We start from the raw sequence: 9,988 nt of genomic DNA on the forward strand, positions 1-9,988 counted from the left end.
ATACAATTTCTCGCGATTAGTAAAATGTTTCGCAAAGAAAAAAAAAAGGAAAATTGTATCGGAGAAATAGGGGAAAAACGGTGGCGTACATCAAGCAATCTTTATGGCTGTAATACATTTATTATTCATTTATGTTCATTTTCTATCGCGTAACAGACGTTGAAATAACTGGCAGAACGAGCATATAAATCTTGTATCGCCCGACCTGACTTCTCCCGATGGAAAAATATTCAACAGCCTGGGATCGTGCATCGCTAATTACTCCGTTCTACTTTTCGAACGCGTTTCCATCCATACAGAAAAGCAAGAAGGCAAACCCTATCGCACAGTCATGAAGAGATGCAAAAGCAAGAAATCAAGCAACGACATGCCGATCGACATGGTGGAAGCAGTCCTACAGAGGCTATTCACCATGGGACACGGACCCTCCCATTACGAGGGCCGCGAAGAGGCAGAGACCGAAGAAGAAGAAGGCATCAGCTTCAGCGTCGTCATCGGCGAAGGCGATGTCGTCGATGCCGCCGGAAGAATGAACACCAAGAAGGCTGCAGGAGTCGATGGAAGACTCCTGGACTGCTGGAAGCAGGAGCTGGAAGCAAGCTGGAACCAGACTGCTGGAAGACGGCCAGAGTAATACTGCTAAGGAAGCCGGGAAAGGATCGCGTACCGGCCGATAAGCATACTCCCAGCCATGAGCAAGATCTGGGAAAAATGCTTTAAGAAGATCATCGAGAGATGCATCGGAACGGACCCGTTCCATCGGAGGCAGTATGGGTTCAGAAAGAAGAATTAGCTTAGCGAATACCGATAAGAACAGGAAGAAGCTGAAACGGGCACAACGAACGGCCCTGTGCATAACAACGACGGCATAGCGTACCGTCTCCCACGCGGCACTTTGCACGTTGACCGGGAATCTCCCGATCTACATAAAGATAAAGATGCTCGGAGAGACTTACGAGAGGAACAAGATCCATAAGACCAGGATCGGCGCGGATGACGGCAACGAGCTGAAGGAGGAACTGGAGGCGCAAGGAAATTAATACCGAGTGCGCTGCTATTTACCAAAAAGAAGATGGACATCGATCATCACACCATGCAGCTGTTAACCGGGCATGGGAGTGTGGCGGCACTCGACAAGCCAAATACCACCACTCGACACTAACTAGTGTCGGACGACGGCAGCGACATCTACAGCGGACCAGGCCCAACTACTACAACTATCACGCACGTCCAATAAATATATAACGCACACACGGCCACCTCTACAGGAGTTTTGGTGTCTATAGAAAGAGGATTGGCAAGAGCAGCGACAGCAACTGTCTCGACTGTGGAGACCCTAACGACGATGCAGAGCACGCCCTCTTCACGTGCCCGAAGTGAACGGACAGAAGGATTGAGCTGGAGAACGCTCTTGGCGAGAAGATAGACGTGGACAATCTGATCGCCACGGTGACCGCCAAGAACGAGAGCTGGGATAAATTCAGGCAATTTCGCAAGACCGTCATGTCTCACAGGAGGGTGACAACGAAGGCCTTGAAGGAGGCAAGGAGGAGAACGAGAGCAACAACAACTACTCGGAGCAGTGAAGGCAGAGATACAAGACAACAAAGAACCACAGAAGGAGATCAGCCCAGTATTCCGAACTAGCTGAGAAGATGACGAGAGCAATACAGAATATACAGAATAACTGCCCGAAGAAGAAGATACAACGGGGCATGAAAGGACAACCTGATGACTGCCGACAGGTTTTACCGGGGTTGTCTGTCCTCAAAGCAAAGGAAAAAGGAGGAGGGGTTTTTAGTGGGTATGGCAACAACATCCGCCCGAGTCCCACATAACCCAGTGATCCGCATCACTGGGTATGCGTAACAGCATTTTCCCCTCCTCACGCAAAAAAAAAAAAAAAAAAAAAAAAAGAAGCTATACACTCTATCAATTTTAAGTTGATAATTTCGTTATTATATAATTTTTCTTAGTCTAAACTGAATCCAGGAAGAAGAACTTTCATCCAATTACATACTTCATTAATTCATGAATTATATTCGTTACCGTACGTACAAAAAGAAAGTTGACTGATATAAAAATTCAAAGGATAGAACTTCTAAGCTCGCGATTGGAAACAGATTCAGTTCAATGGTTTAATTCGCCATTTAATTGAATTCTCTGGCAATTTCAGCGAACTGTGGGCTTTAAAAGTGTCCCGCATTCAAACGCAAGACTTCTCCTCCACCTTTCCCTTTCATTCAATTCCAACCTCAAGTAATTGACCTATTAATTCGACGATATATTTACATGCTCGCAAGGGATTCAAACAACTTCGTTTAACTGCGTTAAATTCGCAATTATAACCAACACGAATGTCTCAATCAATGTGCAGCTCGAAACAAATAAAAGATAATTAACTATTCAATATAACGATTGATATGTTTGATGAAGAAAAATTTATGAATTTTTAAAAACATCTCCTAGTACATTTAGCATTTTTATGATAAAAACTTAGAACACACAGGCACACATATACTATTCCATGAAATGATTTACACAGCTATGAGTCTAATCCTATGATATTATAAAGGGATGAACGAACTTTTCCTAATAAATATAACTTTATACAAAATCTTGTTTAAAAAAGTTAGTTTTTTATTCTCATTAAATTAATTTAATATCAGAATATATAATTTTAGTCGTTATCAAAATTTTATGTCAAATGCGTTCATAGATACATATATAAATAAATGTCTAATCCTATGTATTTATTTCAACTGAAATCTTAAATTAAATATTTATTAACAATATTCTGACGAATATGCAATGAAAGATAAAAACAACTTTATTTTTCTTATAGAATGTCTCATGCTTCTTACTCATTTTATGTTTCTCGTTGTCAATGCGTAACTACTTATCAGCCGCATGAATGCTAAGTTTTACTACTGAGAAACGAAGAGACATATAGATGCAAATATACGCTACCTCGCGTGAAAAAACATCAGATACATTAACCAGAAGGAATATCCGATACATATAAAATTCATAGCGTAGTTATTTATACATACGGAATAATTCTTTCTGTATGAAATATTCTTTCTTCTGAATTCTTATTATAAATGTATGTCCATTTCCTACCTTAAAATGTCTCTCCTTTGAAAAACTCCATTTAAATATAACGATTAACAAAATATTACCAATAAAAATATTAAAACGAGATGCTGAAAGAACCTTTTAATGAAGTACAAATGATTATTTCAACTTTAATTCTGTTAAATTTGAATTGAATCATTTATAAACCGAACTGGTGTATAAAATTTTATTGCGTAAAAATCGTGAAGCTGAAAATTAGGAACGAATAACGAATGAGTAACCTAGTTTCATTAAAAGGTACGTGTACGCCGATCCGCGTAACAACTTCGACACTCCAATTATTATAAAGCATGTATCCTTCAGAGATTTTTTGCGCGAACGCAAGATACCTTTTACACGTGCAACGGAATAAGTGGAACCTGATTTTCAATATTTCTTCTTGTAGAACTTGTAACAACGTAACTGTTTCACGAATATTTTCCCTGACACTTTTACAACGATGCGTAGAAATCTCCTTTTCTAATTAATAATTTCAGCATTTCTCTGAACAGTTTCGTTGCGATTAAAAAATATACAAAGCTTACGACGTGCTTGTTTAAAAATATTTATATGGAACAAGATTTCGAATTTGTCACATCAATCGCGATCTCAGCAGGTGTAAATTAATTCGTTCTAATGAACGAATAAATTAAACGGCTCGTGACAAAAATTATCCCTGTCCATGTTTGTCTTTCTAAAACTAATTCAAGGCGAGTTAAATGAATCGCTGTGTACCCTATTCGCGCAGCATGTGTTTTAACGACCAGCATGCAAGCGTTAACGGTGTACTTTAGTTTCTCATGGTTGTGTTAAGCTGGTTGCTCTTAGAATGAGCATATACTTACAAAAGGAGGTGAACAGAACATAGCCTGGCACCATTTTGGCTCCATATGATAGCAGACGCAGAGGTTGCAAACCGATGGTCCCGGCACATACGTCATTCCATGCGAGACAGCTTTTCCTTCGAAATCAGTACAATCTTCTCCTAAAGCCACTGAAAACGATTACCAGCGTCAATATCTTTGCCACTCGACAATCGTACGCGCAGTTACGCTAACCGTTTTAACGCCACGCAGCGTGATCGCTCTATTCGCGTACCGTGGTAAATTGTGCCACGATGTATGGTCACGATCATTAATTCGCAACGCGCTCAAGCGTGCTCGTCGCGAGTCATATCAGAGTTTCCTCTCGTAATTACTTGTTTTTCAAATAATCATAAACCAAATAAAAAAAAAAAAAAACCAATATAAAAAATTACCTCTTGAATCGGAAAACCAAATCCTGCATTATAGAATGTTATCACGCAAACGTTTGTTGTAACGCTTCCAGTATAACCGATGAAATGAAGCGCGAGCACGTCGAACGGTATATTTCGATGAAAAAAACAGGATGAAAAAGGGCAGCGCGATCGCGTCGATCGGTACTCCTGGCAAATAAATAAACGAAGCGCTATCGCGCTGCATAGCACAAACCGATACGGAGTCTTGAAACATCCGACACTAAAACGGTTAATAACATTACGAAAACGACCGTACCAGGAAATTTTTGTTCAACGGATCCGCATTGCGGCTATCACGATGCTTCTTCGTTGCATCGATGCTTCATCGATGAGATTAAAGCACCGTTGAAATAGATTATTCGATTTCTTACATGGGGAAAAAGTTTTTATATCGTGTTTGCTGTTTTACTTCGCAAGTGTGCTTCACAGTATACGTTAGAACTCCAAGTCGAGCTATCCGAGTTAAAGTCTCTTGAAACTTGAAACGGCACTTAAAGGATATAGGTATAATAGAAGGTTCGTTTAAAATTCAAAAGTGTATATACGTACATATACATTTGAATAAAAATAGCGGATAATCTCAAGTAAAAAAGTAGGTTCGTGTTAGTAAAATGGTTTCAAAATACTTGTCAAAAGTCAAACGACTTGACTAATTAAGAATGGATGTAAGAGATTGAAAGCAAAGGGCATCTAAAAGTATCAATTAAGTAACAAACTCACGGTGACAAAGAGGTTTTCACTCGCTCGAATTCAAATAAATCGGTTAATTTGAGCGAAACTTTAGGTGCACGAGAAGCGACACGCGTCCTCAAGGACTACGAAGGTTCTACTCGAACGAATGAAAACTTTTCTCTGGCCCGGTGTGTATACACAAGACGTGCGAATTTAAAGTGCAGATTGTATTAACTGAAATAATTGGTTGGTTTGATCAAATTAATCGTTTTAAGCTGAAATGACGAAGGTCATCCAAGTAATTGATGTCCACTGTAATTATTTGTTAATCGCGCGTGGAATCGGAACGATTCGACCTCGTTCCAACGCGAATCGTTACTAAGGCAGAGACGGCAATTAATAATTGTCGCGTCATTTGTTCGATCGTGTTCACAAATTCAAATACGGCTGAGTGGCGGAAACCATTTATAACACGTCCCGTACCGCGTAGGTCGTATACATATCTCAGGATGAATTTTTCGTACTTCGCCGCATATATTCTCCATGTTAGACATACCATAAAATATTTCGTGCAATCCCGTATTCCTGTCTAATGTCAGGAATTCTCTTTCCATAGGTCTGCGTTTTCCATATTATCTATTTTGCTTATCAGTAAACATTCTTACAATTTGTGATTAATACTGTACGTACAAGAACGTTAAGTTTTTGACGTTATAATATTTCACATGAAATAATAATGGCTGTATATCGACTAACTTATTAATTAATTAAATTCGTGTATATCAAGTTTCCTATCATTTAATACTTTCGTGTAACCACAGGGATTTGATACTATGAAATGAAATATAAAACTTGGTAAAAAAACGCGCTTCGTTAGGAAATGAGGGTAATGATGCAAATATTTTTTGTAGCCATTATATAGAATTTCGATGGTATAATTAATCAGTATCAACTTACCAGCCCCTAACGGGAAGATAGTGATGAAAATAGCCTGCACACAGATGATCATTGCAGGTATTGTCGCAGACAAGTCCTTCATGATTGTGAAGGATCAAGAAATTTGTCGCTGTAGTAAATGGGAAAATCAGGTGTTTTAATGTCAGTAGTGCGGGCACTGGAATGCGTAGACCAGAAATATCTGCGACAAAAATCAGAATACATTTGTTTTCACATGATTAGATCAATTTTGTGTAAGACTAAGCTGATTGAACCTAACACGGGATAATTGTCCAACTTACGACCTTAACAAGCCCGCTTGATTCCCTATAAGTGCTTGAAATTGATGCTTGTATTCTTTCCAGATTAACAAGCTTTGCCCCCCCCCTCCCTCTCTATTTCCTTAGATCGAGTTAGACTGCCACAACATATTATCTTTCTTCTTTTCTTTTCTTTTCTTTCGATCTTTTAAAGTCTTAAATCGCTGGTTATTATAGTGTATACATTCGATTACTCTGTAAGTCGTAAGTACATGTTTTACGTTATTTTTCATTTTCCAGCTAAATTCCACAAAAACAAGAAATATACTTCCAACGTGTTTTCACGTGTCTCTAGCAAAGATCTCAAAAACAAGTTGCGGCGCAATTTAAAACGACAAATAGCACTGTGTGTCTCGTTGTGGCAACGCACGCTTCGTCAGCTTTTTAAAAGCGCTCTCTGTCTGCTTTTTTCTCTCTTCACCGCCTATTCGTTTTTTCTTAACGAGTGAAACCGTTTTTACGAGGACGGGAGCACAGAAATGACGTACTGGCAATTCTGTTTCGTGATGACACAAGCAGCCCGGTTTCAGTGAATTAAACCTGGCCCCAAGCTTCCAATTATCTCTCCCTTCCTTTCCTTTATTTTTCCCTTCTATATCGAGTTTGAGGTTTTCTAAATTTCCATTACAATCAACTATGGCTTTTCTTTATTTTATATGTTAGCCGATGATTCATGGCAAAAGCGTCGGCTGTAAAAATATTTGGAGTTGCAACAGCAACAAGTGTGTTTTCTCAAACAGAAAATATTGGAAGCGTACTCGTTGGCAAAACAGTTCACGGATAGTTCGTCCTCTGCTTGTTATTTGTTTCAATACCGTTAGCAAATAAATTCATGAAACATAGTGGTATCGCATAAATTGAAAATAAAAGCTTTGCGTATACTTGGGAGTTGAACTTTGGCTATTATACGTATGTTATATATATAGAAGATTGCTTAGAATTTGGAGCTTAATAACATATCTCAAAATCATTGACATTAAAAAAGGTGAACCTTACTTACCAAATTTCCTTCCGTCAAATGATACATAAAATGATACATAAAAATTGAAAAAAATAATATACATAGTTTTGACTTTCTTCCGCATTATAATTTGAATCACTCGATTTATTCGACTAAAGATAATCAAGCAATAACCTCACTTTACACGTATTCTCATCACGTGAAATAGATCACATCAGGGATTTTCAAAAGTCGATGGAATATTAATAGCGATTAATTATTTATGGATGTATTCTGCACGGTTAAAGCAATCGCCTAGTGAATTATCGAGTTCCAGGAATATGAGCGGTAAACAGGATTGCAGCTATAAATGACTCTCTAACGTGTATATTAGAGATGAATTTGATCATTTATCCTCATAATACGAAATACGCTTTTAAGTGGAAATCATAATTAACAATTTCTGGCAGCGAAAAGTAAATAAATCGATAGGTTTAAATCAATATTAGAATTTCTTAATATTTTTATCAAATATTTTTATCAAATATTTTAACATCGTAGAAGTGTCGTTGGAGAGAAATATTAGGTTGTTCGAAAAGTTTCTTTCGTTTTATAAAGAAATGATAGATGTACGATATTTTTTGCTTTATATTATTTTATTGAATTATGTGCGATCCACCTTTCTCCAATTTAATATAAAATAACATAAAACAAAAAATGTTGTGTATCTATCATTTCTTTATAAAACGAAAGAAAATTTTGCGACAATCTAATAGAAATTTAGCTTTAACACAATATAAAAATGGATTGTTATGCCCCTAGGAGATAAGAACAATATGATTAATATTAATAATGAATACGTTAACGTAACGTAAAGCAGCTTTTGCAGAAGGCTATTACCTGAAAATGTTTACTAAAGAATGATAACATAAATTTTCTTAAGTACCCCATTTGATACTTAATCTACTTTGTAAATACTGTACGTCCTAACTTTGAAAGAATGCAATTTTAGCCAGAATGTTTCAAATTACCTAGCCGTATTGTTTCCTTGTAATATAATTTATATTTACATTATCTCGCGTAATTCTTTCCACTTTATTGACTTCTAAACGTTAATGTAATATAATTTTTATAATATAATTTTAATCGAAGTTATTTAAAATTTGTAGTATCTCATCCCTACTAGAATAATATTAACAAATGTGCAGAGCTCAAGTCGAATAACACCGGCTCAGATAAATAATCATCAAACTTACTTTTGTTATCGTCGATGTCAGTGATTTTAAACCAGCCAACGTCCATGGCAATCAATATTATTTAGCCGGTCTTAACGCAATGTAAAAAGCAAAGAAAAGAGGAAGGAAGGAAGGAACAGGGAAACAAAGAGATAAAACGAATTTTTCATTTTCTCGAAACTAGATCGAGTTTCAAGCTGCTCGTAAAAGAGTCTGTAGCCAATCCGACTAAATTCGACGAACCGCGCTTTAAAATTCCCAGAGAACTGTGATAACCATCGAAATCTGTACAATTTGTCGATTCATCGCTTGATTAAAAAATGGAACAAAATGAGGCTGATCAGCCGGCCTTTGAACTTCTAATTATCCCTATCGTTATACCCTAGGTTGAATGCTACGATATAAACCGAAACAGCTATAAGTAGGGTTCACGTGATTGCCGCCATCTATTATTCACGCGTTACACATTCGCCAGACAGACGCGTCTAACGGTTGACATTGTTTTCTACCCTCAGTTCCAACGCAATTACGTTGCTACGTGCAATCAAGTCTCGAGTGAAGCTAATGATAAGTTGTTGTTCGATCCTACACAATTACTAAAATTATTCAAATTAAACTAATTTAGTCTAAAAAAACAAGTAATTTCGTTATATATTTCCTTTCATAATAAGCCATGGTTGGAATATAGTAGCTGACGAAAATATTCGTATATTTGTAGAAACATTTTAGGGCTGTATTATGCATAACGGCACTATAGAATTAATACTGTAACAGAATTCTACTATCATGGTTATGCTGGTAATATTCGAAACAAATCTGAAAATCTATGTAGATGTTGTAAGATATTCAGTACGAGTACTGTGCATTACTGGTATGTACATAATCACGACGAGATAAGGAAGGTACTGTTCTCTATTGCTCATCGCTACCCGTTGCTAGTAGCAACGTACTATGCATATATATCTCGTAAAGATTTTAAATGTAGCCAACGAGACCATTTTTAATATTTGACTATCGTGACCCATTACAGTTTCATCACTTTCAATTAATTGAACACGACCCGCACCTTAAGACTAAAATACACAATATAAGTATGGCACAGAAAATCTTTTAAAATTTACGGACGACTATTTATGGTATTTAAAGGCAGCAAAGATAATAATTAGCTGCGGATTTTCCTCGAATCGTAGCATACAATATGGAATCTGATTATTAAAAATTACAGTGGAAATACAGTGGATTTCCATAAGATATTCGTGCTTGTGGCATTTTGGAAATAAATTCTTAACCCAAATGGACAACCTCGATATTCGAGAAATTTTGTGAAGCTGACATCAATGGCGATATGTACTGTTGTTGTGCTATCATCTCATAGTAAGCTGTATTGATTGCACTTCTATTCACGGAATTGATTTATTCCACACAAAAGTTGACAACAATAATCGAAAAAAGAAAAATATATTACCGCCTTTCACATCAGCATACACAA

General features: G+C 37.0%; 1 long non-coding RNA gene across 1 annotated transcript; it reads right to left on the bottom strand.

Moving 5' to 3' along the window:
• Positions 1–1,179: 1,179 nt before the first annotated feature.
• On the bottom strand, positions 1,180–9,102 carry LOC126928299 (uncharacterized). Its single transcript, XR_007716507.1, has 3 exons — positions 8,521–9,102; positions 6,026–6,206; positions 1,180–4,111 (listed from the first exon to the last, which is right to left on the bottom strand). It is a non-coding gene; the product is annotated as an uncharacterized LOC126928299 (long non-coding RNA).
• Positions 9,103–9,988: the final 886 nt, after the last annotated feature.

Source organism: Bombus affinis, unplaced genomic scaffold (genome assembly GCF_024516045.1).
Source record: "Bombus affinis isolate iyBomAffi1 unplaced genomic scaffold, iyBomAffi1.2 ctg00000826.1, whole genome shotgun sequence".
Taxonomy (NCBI): Eukaryota; Metazoa; Arthropoda; class Insecta; order Hymenoptera; family Apidae; genus Bombus; species Bombus affinis.